This window comes from Amblyraja radiata, chromosome 35 (genome assembly GCF_010909765.2).
Source record: "Amblyraja radiata isolate CabotCenter1 chromosome 35, sAmbRad1.1.pri, whole genome shotgun sequence".
In the NCBI taxonomy this organism is placed as follows: domain Eukaryota; kingdom Metazoa; phylum Chordata; class Chondrichthyes; order Rajiformes; family Rajidae; genus Amblyraja; species Amblyraja radiata.
The window spans coordinates 994,091-1,007,712 of record NC_045990.1 but is presented as its reverse complement, the minus strand read 5'-3'; the positions used below and the strand labels follow the sequence as shown (position 1 = coordinate 1,007,712).

The 13,622-nt window shown below is 49.2% G+C and overlaps 1 protein-coding gene across 2 annotated transcripts in view; it reads right to left on the bottom strand.

The window, feature by feature from the left end:
• evi5l (ecotropic viral integration site 5 like) overlaps positions 1-9,842 on the bottom strand; it is a 98,107-nt gene extending 88,265 nt beyond the window's left edge. For both annotated transcript variants that reach the window (XM_033012197.1, XM_033012198.1), the window contains exon 1: positions 9,826-9,842. The gene's annotated coding sequence lies outside the window, so the exon portion shown is untranslated. The remainder of the gene's footprint in view (positions 1-9,825) is intronic.
• Positions 9,843-13,622: the final 3,780 nt, after the last annotated feature.

Genomic DNA, 13,622 nt, shown 5'->3' with positions numbered 1-13,622 from the left:
AATTTCCTGCCATTTACATCCTCAAAACCTTCAGCTAAAGAACAATGTCACACGGAACATCAGAAAAACGAGCAAAGATTCCAAAACACAGAATCATTTCTTCGACAGGTGAAAATAATTGTTCGGCACGGACTTGTAGGGCCGAGATGGCCTGTTTCCGTGCTGTAATTGTTATATGGTTATTATATGGACACAAAATGATTCCTTTATTTCCAGATTAATTCACAATCCTCTACAAAAAAAAAGGTGCTGAAAACAAATAGATAAGTGAGTGAAGTAAAAACTGAAAACTGAAGGATATTGATGGAACATTTAGGTGGTGCAACCCTCGCTATAGATGCTGCCCGGCCCATTCAGTAGTGACAGCGTTATCTGCTGTTCTTTATAGCTTCTGCAGAATTTTTAGTTCAGTCCATAAATAATTAATGTTGACACCACTATTACAACTCAAGCTGCTAAAGGAGTACATACAGCAAGTTAGAGAGATGGCTTTAGCAACAGAATGCAACATGATTTAACGCTCTTCACATCTGAAGCACTGCTTCTGGAAAGTATAGCATCATCTTCCAACCCAACTATTTCTTAATTACACTTTAAAACTCAACTTTGAGGTTTCCATAATGTTTATTTTCAGATTACAGGCCATGTCCCGTGAGAGATACAATGTGCGTATTGCATATGGAATATGGAGCACCAGTGAGCAATGCTGTATAGCAAGTACACAATGTGTACGGGCAGCTTCAGCAACATCGATTCATATTAGTTATGGCACACAGAAAATGTCCCCAACCCACCATTTCTATTCTGGCCATAAAATACCCATCCAACTAATCCATTTTACAATTAATTAATCTACTAATTCCATTTTCAAGCACTCAGGTGGTAACATTTAGGTGCTCATCCTTCTATTTGTTAAATCATATTAGAGTACCTGCCTGCACATCCCTTTAGTTTTTAGTTTTAGAGATACAGCGAGGAAACAGGCCTTCTGCCAGAGTCCATTCTGACCATCAGTCACCCATTTCCACCAGTTCTATTTGAGACGGTTTTCTCAGCAACTCTGTTCTCATTAGGGGCAATTTACAGAAGCCAATTATCCAACAAACCCGTATGCCTTTCAGATGCGAGAGGAAACTAGAGCACCCAGGAAACCCACGTGGTCATATGGAGAATGCGCAAACTCCACACAGGCAGCACCTGAGGTCAGGATCGAACCTGGGTCTCTGGGGTTGAGGCAGCGACTCTACCAGTTGTGTCACTGTGCTGTTCACGTTGTGCTAATGCCCCCAGACTACATTAAATGCCCAGTTTTAAGCAGCTGGATTTGATGTGAATTGATCCTATCGAGCACAATATGTGGTGTGAAGCAGTGCAATTGAAGAGGCCCGTTTCCATTTTGCAAGAAGTGTGGAATAATTACAACAGCCAACACGGAAGCATCTGTGGCAGGTAACTAGGAAAGGTCAAGTAAGTGTTTTTGCCTGGTATCAATGCTTGTTAGTTGCTGCTGTCCATCTGGCAGCTACGTCCTTCAGGAATTGCCCAGAAGTGGTGCTGCCAAGTTAATGTTGATGAAACACCAGGAGGTTTGCTACCCAGAATACATCACGTACTCTTGCTGCTGCAACAGACGATGAGCAACACTGACCCATGGTGCACAGTTCTCAGCACTGGTGGATCAGTAATATTCACCCTAGCAACATGCCCGGCATAAAATTATAAAGACTTGAGGAAAATAAATCATATCAACGAATAGCCATGGGTACAGCTTCTGACATATCACTGCAAACAATAAGTATAAGTAGGCAGCTTAAAAATATAAAGAGCAGCATTATTCACAAAACCGAAGGTAGACAAAAATGCTGGAGAAACTCAGCGGGTGAGGCAGCATCTATGGAGCGAAGGAAATAGGCGACGTTTCGGGTCGAGACCCTTCTTCAGACTGATGTTGGGGGGGGGGGGGGAAGGAAAGGAAGATTGCATATTCCATCGCTGCATAGATGCTGCCTCACCCGCTGAGTTTCTCCAGCATTTTTGTCTACCTTCGATTTTTCCAGCGTCTGCAGTTCTTTCTTAAACATTCACAAAACCAAGGTACTTTGTGGGATTAATAAGGACCATGCTGTTCTGCAGTAAATTGCAGACACACTTGCTCACTCGCACCAGAGCTGGGCTCTCCCAGTGGTGAACTTGAACTCAGTTTTGAAAAGCATACCAGGATCCTGCCACCAAGCTGCAGAAAGCAGTCTTAATGAGTATCAGGATGCATCAGTAAAGATTGCTAGCAACGCAGTAATGATTTAATTTGCGAAAGGGGGGCATTCCTGGAAATGTTTTTAAGCAAAATTTAATTAATTGAAAAGGCTGGATGAAATGCATCACAACTATAGAGTGACACACTATTAATTAAAAGCAAAAAACAGCTTAGTTTAATTTGGAGATACAGCATGGAAACAGACCCTTCAGCCCACCGAGTCCATGCCGACCTTCGATCACCCGTCAACGTTGGTTCAGTTATCCCACTGCCTACATATTTGGGGCAATTTAATCTACAAGCCTGCACGTCTTTGGGATGTGGGAGGAAACGGGAGCACCTGGAGGAAACCCACATGGTCACAGGGAGTATGTGCAAACTCACACAGACAGTATTTCACACAGAGAGATGTCACGATCATACCTGGGTCCCTGGTGCTCTGAGGCTTCAGAGGTAATGGATACTGAACCACTGAGTAGCAGGTTCATAGCAGGTACTGACAGATTTCTGGACAAGAGGTTAATCAGGAAGGTCAATCAAACAGAGGCAAGGATCTTTATGAAGATCCAGCTCCAAGGGTAATGTGGACCCGATAGAACTTGCCTTCTTACATAAAATAAACAGCTACAATGCAGCTTTCAAAATTATGAATCAAAATGTAAGATGATTGCCGCCCAGCCAAACAGCACCCTCAAGCATAATCAATCAAGTAGCACATTATTACTGCCCAATAAAGCTCCCAGCTGACATTAACAAGATTGGATATTGAAAATACTGAGAACACAATAGATATATTTATTGGCCAGCAGAGATCAGGCAGCATCAAAGTGGAGGCGTGGGACATACAAAGTGAATACTTGGAATGGGATGTACCCCTTGATCGTGCTAACCTGCAACCAGCCGTGTCAGAGCTGCTGGAAGAGGGTTGTCCTGAAACCACACGTACACTTTAAAACCAACAAGGCATTTTTTGTGGATATTGTGCCCGTGGTCATCCTGAGTAATTTATACCAGTGGCCATGCATACAGGGAACTTTGCTGAGCCAAAAACTGTATTGCAAAAGGGGTTCTCACTCCGTTACTGACCACAAAAAGGCACAGAGTGCTAGAGTAACTCAGTGGGTCAGACAGCATCCATGGAGAACATGGATAGGTGACCTTCTGGAGGGTCCCAACACAAAATGTCATCTATCTATGTTCTCCAGGGATGTTGCCTGACCCACTGAGTTACTCCAGCACTCTGTGACTTTTGTAAATCAGCATCTGCAGTTCCTTGCGCCTACCCCCTACTGACCAAGCCTTTTACTGTATATTTGGGGAAAATATTCAAAAGCAAGCTCCGTCAGTTACGCATTCAAGAAACTAGTTTAGTGCTCCTACAGCACCATTTATCAATGCCACAGAGAAAATGAAGGTTACTGCGCCTCCTAACACAGAATTGCAAGTACAGCCCTGCTTTTCAGGACACTGGGACCAGTTAGATTTCTTAAAAACTATGCTTAAAACGTTAATTTGTCTATCACATGCTAAACGAACATCAACATTTGATACACTGCATATTCATTCACTGTCAAAAAGAACATTTTGTGCCACTTCACACATTCCAGTACAAAACTAGGCTGTGACAATCATTCTAACTTTTACCCAAGGAATTTGATGGATATTATTCTGAAGCTGCAGACAATTTAAGAATAATACTGAACCTAGGAAAATATCTGACTTTGAACCACACACACAGGCAGTAATCATGGATCCACAATTGGAAGTTGGCTTGTAAGCAGCTAACATGGGAGATACATTAGAAAGGTGACACCATGGCCTATATGAACCTAACATTCCATAATTAGCAACATCTAAAACACACACCCAGCATTCCCACTGCTGATTTAGATTCTAAACCTTCAGGTCAAATAACATAATATGCTTTGTGCAAGGAATGGATGCAAGAATAAAGAGAATTATTTTGTGTTTGGATTCCAAAATGCGTGGACTCATTTCAACATTTTGCTTTAGTGCAGATTGGCATTTTCTTGCAACATTAAAAACGCGATCCGTTGTGTTTCATTATTAAAGGGCTACTGGCATAACTCAGCAGGTTAGGCAGCATAGGTGAGCTGGGGGTAATGAGTGGTGGACGATAGGGTTGAAACGTCAACCATTCCTTCCTATCCTCCCACCTCACTGGCCCAAAGATGCTGCCTGGCCTGCTAGCCTCCAGATTTCAACATCTGCAATTTCTTGCATCTCCAGCCTTTAATAATGGTGGGGGTTTCTTTAATATTGCATACATGGAACAAAATGACCAGAGTTTTTGTCCCTCCTCTCTCAAATCTATTGAATACTCCACAGAAATGAAAGTCGAATGATATTGGGGGGGAAAAAAATCACAGAGGCGCCATTCAGTTGACAATGGGACATTTGTGATATTAATTCTCCACGTAATTTATGTAACAATTTTCCCTCTGTCAGCAACAGTCTTGTTCATTCTTTCCAACAGTAAGGACTTATGTACTCCTCTCCCAAGCCGACATCTATTGCAACCTACATATTGTATGTCAAAGCTAATCTCAGTCCACTAAATACAGACTGGTACAACGAGTGTCAGATTGCACGCCATTCCTCCATACTCCAGCTCTGCTGTCATCAATTACATGCCTCGTAATCTAAGCAGTAAAACTAAACCAAGATGTCACACTGACACACATTTCAAAACACATCAATTGTCTCCATTGTGGATAGACACAAAGAGCTGGAGTAACTCAGCGGGTCAGGCAGCATCTCTGGAGAAAAGGAATTAGTGGTGTTTCGACCTGTTTCTACCTTATTCTACCAAACTGCACCCCCTCCACATACACCTGGATCTCCTGCCATCAGGCAAGAGATATCGAAGCATCAAAGCCCGGACTACAAGACTGCTAAACAGCTTCCTACCACAGGCTGTGAGGCTGCTAAACAGTCACTCTGTACTCACAGTCACTTGATTCTGCGGCTGGCATGGACACTTTAATAACTGGCACTGGCCACTCAAATCAGCTGCCCCGGACATTTTTATGATTGGTTTATTGTATTTTAACGTTGTGTTTTACCTGCTTTTAACTATTTATACTGTTCCATCAGGGACTGGATTGTTTTTAGTGTTACTATGTGTGAAATGTTTTAAATTTCATGTGCGATGCTCCGCTATTCCCTGGGAAACGTCTTTTCATTTTGCACTGTACAACTGTTGCTTGCAAGATGACAATAAAGGTTGATTGATTGATTGATTGATTGATTTACTCACCATCAGTACCATGCCTAGGAAGTGGGGAGACAATTCTTGAAATGGAGTAATTTATCCGATGAAGAGCAACCCGACTGCTGGCAGTGCCTCTAGGCAAAATTCCTGTCCCATCCACCTGATTAATATAGTCCAACAGGAGGATGATTATTTCCATATTGGCTAACCACTGTTTAACTCTGACAATGTCACACACAGGTAAGGACTGACGCAGAGCACGAAGAACACACCTTTTACAAAAGCAACTCACTGTCTGAGTTCATGAGGATGAGAGTTAAAGCAAATGACTCAGTGGTATAAGTGCTACTAAAGCTAAGTCTATCAACACACTTAATTTCCAACTGAACTATCTGCCAGTGCCACTGGCAATCAACGTCAGTGCCTCCTGCAAGTCCCAGAAACATTCAGATCTGATCACAAGTAGTACTGGCACCCCTCATTAATAACTCCATTTATTCAGATTACTGCACCTGGGCTGATTAGTCAGTTAAGCAGACAATGCAAAAACTGGCAGAGTTTGTATGATGGGGAAGGTTGTCAAATAATAAAGCGGGATAGAGACCCCCACCCCCTACTGCCCCAGTCCCCTCATCTTTCCACAGTACACACTCCCCTATATCCCACCTCCAAACCCCCATGCAACTCCCAGTCCATTCCTCTCCCCCATCCATGCCAATCCATATTCTCCCTTTGTCCAGTCTCCCACTGGCCAGCTTTCCTCTCTCCATCGCTCCTCTCCACACTCCTCCCATCCCTTAGCCCATAGCCCTCCCCTCTGGCCTACTGACTCCTCTCAATGGCCGTCTCACTTCCATTCGCCTATTCCTCCCTCGCCACTAATCCACCCTCAGCTGCAGCCCCCACCCCTCTACACCCTTCCCCCCAGACCTATTCACCCCTCCCTCAGTCCCCTCAACCATCCTCACTTCCCTTCCGAGCCACTCCAACTGTCTCATCCCTCCCTCCCTCCACCCTCTGCCCTACCCAACCATATCCCTTCCTCCCTCCCTCTTTACCCTCCAAACGCCAATAACCTCTGTACCCCTCCCTCAACTGTCCACCTCCTTCCACCCGCCCACCTCCCTCCCGCACTCCAACTTCCCCCTCCCTCTTAATGCCCCCTCCAAGTATCCCCACCCCTTCAACTTTCACCTTCCTTCCTTCCTTCCTTCCACCCATTGCAACCACCTCCCTCCACCCACTTTGTCCATCTCCCCCCACCCTCCTAACCATCCCAGGTACACAAAAATGCTGGAGAAACTCAGCGGGTGCAGCAGCATCTATGGAGCGAAGGAAATAGGTAACGATTCGGCCCGAAAGGTTACCTATTTCCTTCGCTCCATAGATGCTGCTGCACCCGCTGAGTTTCTCCATCATTTTTATCCACCTTCGATTTTTCAGCATCTGCAGTTCCTTCTTCAACTCCTAACCATCCCATTCCACCTGCCCCATCTTGACCTTCCCCCTCCATCCGTCCACCTGCCCCCCATGACTTCCCCTTCCCTCCTTTGACCACCTGTCTCCCTCTATCCCCTCCAGCCACCTCCCTCCAGCCTTGCCCCATTCTCATAATCCATCCCCGACACCCAGCCAGTCTGTTCTGCATCTCTCTGTCTCGGCCTTTCTATCGCCTTTATATCCCCTTATCCCATGTTTGCAGTCCTCTCCCCTCCTCTCCTCCCTCCTTCCCTCTCTCCTCCCTCCATCCCTCTCTCCTCCCTCCATCCCTCTCTCCTCCCTCCTTCCCTCTCTCCTCCCTCCATCCCTCTCTCCTCCCTCCATCCCTCCATCCTCCCTCCATCCCTCCTTCCCTCTCTCCTCCCTCCATCCCTCTCTCCTCCCTCCATCCCTCTCTCCTCCCTCCATCCCTCTCTCCTCCCTCCATCCCTCTCTCCTCCCTCCTTCCCTCCATCCTCCCTCCATCCCTCCTTCCCTCTCTCCTCCCTCCATCCCTCTCTCCTCCCTCCATCCCTCTCCTCCCTCCTTCCCTCCATCCTCCCTCTCTCCTTCCCTCCTCCATCCCTCTCTCCTCCCTCCTTCCCTCTCTCCTCCCTCCTTCCCTCTCTCCTCCCTCCATCCCTCTCTCCTCCCTCCATCCCTCTCCTCCCTCCTTCCCTCCCCTCCCTCTCTCCTTCCCTCCTCCTCTCCCTCTCCTTCCTTCCCTCTCCTCCTTCCCTCTCTCCTCCCTCCTTCCCTCTCTCCTCCCTCCTTCCCTCTCTCCTCCCTCCCTCCCTCTCTCCTCCCTCCTTCCCTCCCCCCTCCCTCCTTCCCTCCCCTCTCCCTCCATCCTCTCCCTCCTCCCTCCCTCCTCACTCCCTCCTCACTCCCTCCTCCCTCCCTCCTTCCCCCTCTCCCTCTCCTCCCTCCCTCCTCCTCTCTCCTCCCTCCCTCCTCTCTCCTCCCTCCTTCCCTCTCTCCTCCCTCCCTCCCTCCCTCCTCCCTCCTCCCTCCCTCCCCTCTCCTCCCTCCCTCCCTCTCCTCTCTCCTCCCTCTTCCCTCCCTCCTCCCTCCCTCCCTCTCTCCTCCCTCCTCCCTCTCTCCTCCCTCCCTCCCTCTCTCCTCCCTCCATCCCTCTCTCCTCCCTCCTCCTCCTCCTCCCTCTCTCCTCCTCCCCCTCCTTCCCTCTCTCCTCCCTCTCTCCTCCCTCTCCCCTCCCCTCTCTCCTCCCCTCCCCCTCTCTCCTCCCTCTCCTCCTCCCTCCTTCCCTCTCTTCCTCCCTCCTTCCCTCCCTCCTTCCCTCTCTCTCCCTCCCTTCCTCTCTCTCTCTCTCTCTCCCCTCTCTCCCTCCCTCCTTCCCTCTCTCTCTCCCTCCTTTCTCTCTCCCTCCCTTCCTCCCTCTCTCTATCTCTCTCTCCCTCTCCCTCCTCCCTCCCCCCTCCCTCCTTCCCTCTCCTCACCTCCTCCTCCTCCCCTCTCTCCTCCTTCCTTCCCTCTCTCCTCCTCCCTCCCGTCCCTCTCTCCTCCTCTCCCTCCTCTCCCTCTCTCCTCCCTCCTTCCCTCTCTCCTCCCTCCTCCCTCCTCTCTCCTCCCTCCTTCCCTCTCTCCTCCCTCCCTCCCTCCTCTCCCTCCCTCCTCCTCCCTCTCTCCTCCCTCTCCCTCCCTCCCTCTCCTCCCCCTCCCTCCTCCCTCCTCCTCTCTCTCCTCTCCTCCCTCCTTTTCCTCTCCCCTCCCTCCCTCCTTCCTCTCTCCCTCCCTCCTTCCCTCCTCTCCTCCCTCCCTCCTCCCTCCCTCTCTCCTCCCCTCCCCTCCTCTCCTCCCTCCTTCCCTCTCTTCCCTCTCTCCTCCCTCCTTCCCTCTCTCCCTCCCTCCCTGTCTCCCTCCTTCCCTCTCTCCTCCCTCCCTCCCTCCCTCCTTCCCTCTCTCCATCCCTCACTCTATCGCTCTCCCTCCCTCCTTCCCTCTCTCTCCCTCCCTCCTTCCCTCCCTCCTCCTCTCCTCCCCCCTCCCTCTCTCTCCTCCATCCTTCCCTCTCTCCTCCCTCCTTCCTCCTCCTCCCTCCTTCCCTCTCTCCTCCCTCCTTCCCCTCTCTCCTCCCTCCCCTTCCCTCTCTCCTCCCTCCTCCCTCTCTCCTCCTCTCCTCCCTCCATCCCTCTCCTCCCTCCCTCCCTCCTCCCTCCTTCCCTCTCTCCTCCCTCCCTCTCTCCTCCTTCCTCTCCTCCTCCCTCCCTCCTCCTCTCCTCTCCTCCCTCTCTCCTCCTCCCCTCCCTCCCTCTCTCCTCCCTCCCTCCCTCCTCCCTCCCTCCCTCTCTCCTCCCTCCTTCCCCCTCTCCCCTCCCCCTCCCTCCTCTCTCCCCCCTCCTTCCCTCTCCTCCTTCCCTCTCTCCCCTCCTTCCCTCTCTCCCCTCCTTCCCTCTCTCCCCTCCTTCCCTCTCTCCTCCCTCCTCTCTCTCTCTCCTCCCTCCTCCGTCCTGCCGTCACCTCTCTCCCTCCTTCCCTCTCCTTCCCTCTCTCCTCCCCCCATCCCTCTCTCCTCCCTCCATCCCTCTCTCCTCCCTCTCTCCTCCTCTCCCTGAGCCAGGCCGGGAATGAGGACCACCCACCTCCCCCCGGCCGCCATTTAACCCGCCCATCCCCATCCCCATCCCTGTCCCCCCCACCTCTCCCCCTCCATCAGTCACTGACTGACCGGCCGCTCACTCACGGGGCTGCGGCCTCTCGGCCCCTCACACGAAGCCTAGCCCGACCCGGCGCCCGGGAGAGAGCGAGAGAGAGATGCTGCCCATCCGTGTGGCGCTGCCGCCGCCGCCCACAGCCGCCTCTCCCTCTCCTCTTCCCGTCTCCCCTCAGCCTCCCCTCACCTCAGCTTCAGCCGCCGCCGCCGCCGCCACGGCCTCTCCTCCTCCTTCTCCTCCCCGCCGCCTCCAGCGCTCCGCCCCACGCCGCCAGCAGGGGGCAGGGTTGCGCACCCCGTGACGTCAACGCGTCCCGCCCCCCACCCCGTGACGTCAGCACGCCCCTCCCCCCCCTGCCCTTGGTGCTGATGCTGGAACTGATCCCGGTTCACTGTCAGCATCAGTGCAGCCCATTGCATCAGTGTAGCCCATTGCACTATTAGTGCAGTCCATTGCAGCCCATTGCATCAGTGCAGCCCATTGCACTATCAGTGCAGTCCATTGCATCAGTGTAGCCCATTGCACTATCAGTGCAGTCCATTGCAGCAGTGTAGCCCATTGCACTATCAGTGCAGTCCATTGCATCAGTGTAGCCCATTGCACTATCAGTGCAGTCCATTGCAGCCCATTGCATCAGTGCAGCCCATTGCAGCATCAGCGCAGCCCATTGTAGCACCAGTGTAGCCCATTGCACCATCAGTGCAGCCCATTGCAGCATCAGTGCAGCCCATTGCAGCATCAGTGCAGCATATTGCAGCATCAGTGCAGCCCATTGCAGCATCAGTGCAGCCCATTGCAGCATCAGTGCAGCATATTGCAGCATCAGTGCAGCCCATTGCAGCATCAGTGCAGCCCATTGCAGCATCAGCGCAGCCCATTGCAGCATCAGCGCAGCCCATTGCAGCATCAGCGCAGCCCATTGCAGCATCAGCGCAGCCCATTGCACAATCAGTGCAGCCCATTGCAGCATCAGTGCAGCCCATTGCATCAGCGCAGCCCATTGCATCAGCGCAGCCCATTGCAGCATCAGTGAAGCCCATTGCAGCATCAGTGCAGTCCATTGCAGTATCATTGCCGCATATTGCAGCATCAGTTCAGCCCATTGCAGCAGCATTCAGCCCATTGAAGCCCAGTGCAGCACCAGTGCATCCCATTGCCCCATGCACCATGCGTGGAGCACACACACTAAAGCTGATTTACTCCAGCTGTTTGTGTCTATTTTCGGTCAGGTTCACTCTCAGCATCACTCCTGCCCATTGCCACTGGCACCTTACATGAAGCTCACTCACTAAACTATACATATATATATGAACACAGGACATGACTGCAAAGTTTAGAGTGTTATTGTGGAAACAGAACTACAGATTATCTCATCCACTCCCTGCACACTGGGGTCAATTTACAGAGGGGCAATTAACCTACAAAGCTGTAGGAAGGAACTGCAGATGCTGGATTAATATGTCTGAAGAACCTTTCTGAGGTTACCCATCTGGGACAATGGTAGTACCACATAGTACAAAGGTGCCCTCTGCGTAAAGATGGAACTTTGTCTACTATACTATTGATGTCTATTAGATATGTTGACTAAATCTCCGAATATAGATTTGAAAAATTCTCTTTTAAGGGGCCTTTTCTTCTATTTCTACTTTCCACCTTTTCTTTTTTATTTTTTTATTTATTTATTTATTTATTTTTATATACACACTTCACATTTTTCTACTCTCTACCATCTATTTTTCCACTCTTTCCCCTTTCTATTGTTTTCTTTTTCTTGTCTTGCTTACTCATAACATAAAACTAGAGGTTGTACATAGAATGGATTACGGTATGACATAGTTGGCACCTAAAATTAGGTGCCACTGTATTGTTTTGTATTGTATTAACTTCTAATAAAATAAAAAATAAAAATAAAAAAAGATATGTTGACTAAGGTGAGGTCACTTAAATGTATCCCTTGTGTGGATCTGCTCCCTCCTGCTGCAAACTACATCTGATAGCTATTTCTTTCACGGTTTCTCCTGCTTTATCAGTGGAGGTGCTACCAAGTAATTCTTGTTGATGGCTATTAAAGTCCCCCTACTGAGAGACCTTCTCTACCTTTGCAACCCTCTGTATCTCTTCCAAGTGCTGTTTAACCTGGAGCTGAGGGTGGATGAAGGTGGTCTTCAGGAAGAGGTTTCTTTGCCGATGTTTGATCTGGAATCAAGCGACCATCAATTTGAGGAGTGGGTCAAAAGCAAATCCTAACATAGTAAAGGGTTAAAGTAAAGAGTCTGAAGAAGGATCTCAACCTGAAACGTCACCCTTCCTTCTCTCCAGAGATGCTACCAGCCCCGCTGAGTTACTCAAGCTTTTTGTGTCTAAAGGGTTAAACAAAGTGCCTTTGTCACCTTTTTTTAAATAGACCTGGTAGATTTTCTGAATTCCTTTGCTCACGTTTGCATTATTTTTTTTGCCACTGAGTTTATATAAAGCAAGCTGAAGCTCTGCTTCCACTTCCTGGCAGAGAACAACCCCCCCCCCCCCCCCCCCATTCCATCATTTACCGCAATTAAATGCAAATGTCAACTGGTGTCAGCTCTGTTTTTGCTACCTCGTAGCTTTACATCTGATTATCGGTATTGATAAGGAAGCTGCCTCTACTTAAAGAAGCCTACAAAAGAAAGTTATGGATAAGGCAGCCGTGCTGGAGGGAAGTGGTGGTGATGCGGAAAGTCCAAGCATTTGCAAAATGCCTTTTATGGAGTTTGTCGTGTTCCCTTTTGGTCTATCTTCCATCACAATCTACCTCTATTATCATCACTATATGAATAACCTGAACTGTTGCAACCAGGGCAGCAGATAATTGGAAATTAATAGTCTAACAAAATTACTGTGACAAGTGGTCACGCTAACAGAGTAGTGTGGAACAGGTAACATCTCTGGAGAGAAGGAATGGATGACGTTTCGGGTCAAGACCCTTCTTCAGACAGAGTCAGGGGAAAGGGAAACTAGAGATATGGAGGGGAAGGTTTGAAAATGACAGGTCAAAGCAGACGATGATCAAGGAAATGTAGAATGGTTCATTGTTTGCTGAGGGCAAGGTGAACACGAGTCGTACAAACAGTGAAATGAATTGGGAGGACAGTGAAACTAGTCGAGAATTTGGGACCTCATTGAAACTAACTCAATAGTGAAAGACTTGGATAGAGTGGATGTGGAGAGGATGTTTCCACTGGTGGGAGAGTCAGAGATCATGGCCTCATAATTAAAGGATGTTACTTTAGGAAGGAGATGAGGAGGAATTTCTTTAGTCAGAGGGTGGTGAATCTGTGGAATTAATTGCCACAGAAGACTGTGGAGGCCAAGTCAATGGAAATTTTTAAGGCAGAGATAGATAGATAGATTCTTGATCAGTACAGGTGACAGGGGTTATAGGGAGAAGGAAGGATAATTGGGTTAGGAGAGATAGATCAGCCATGATTGAATGGTGGAACAATTAGATGGGCCGAATGGCCTAATTCTGCTCCTATCATTTATGACCTTATGCGGGTGGGGGAGGGGGAGGGACATCATTGACATGTGGTTCCTGGTAACAGGATCAATAGCACTGGCTGTAGTTCAGCTGCAAGTAGCATGTGGAGTGGAGAGGTTATGTCAATGGACACTAACCTCAAGGGAAAGTTCAGGAGTAATGCACAAGGCATGAAAGGACATCGGCGCCTCTACTTCCTGAGAAGATTACGGAGAGTCGGTTTGTCAAGGAAGACTCTCTCTAACTTCTACAGGTGCACAGTAGAGAGCATGCTGACCGGTTGCATCGTGGCTTGGTTCGGCAATTTGAGCGCCCTGGAGAGGAAAAGACTACAAAAAGTAGTAAACACTGCCCGGCTCTGACCTTCCTTCCATCGAGGGGATTTATCGCAGTCACTGCCTCAAAAAGGCTGGCAACATCATCAAAGACCCACACCATCCTGGCCACACACTCATCTCCCTGCTA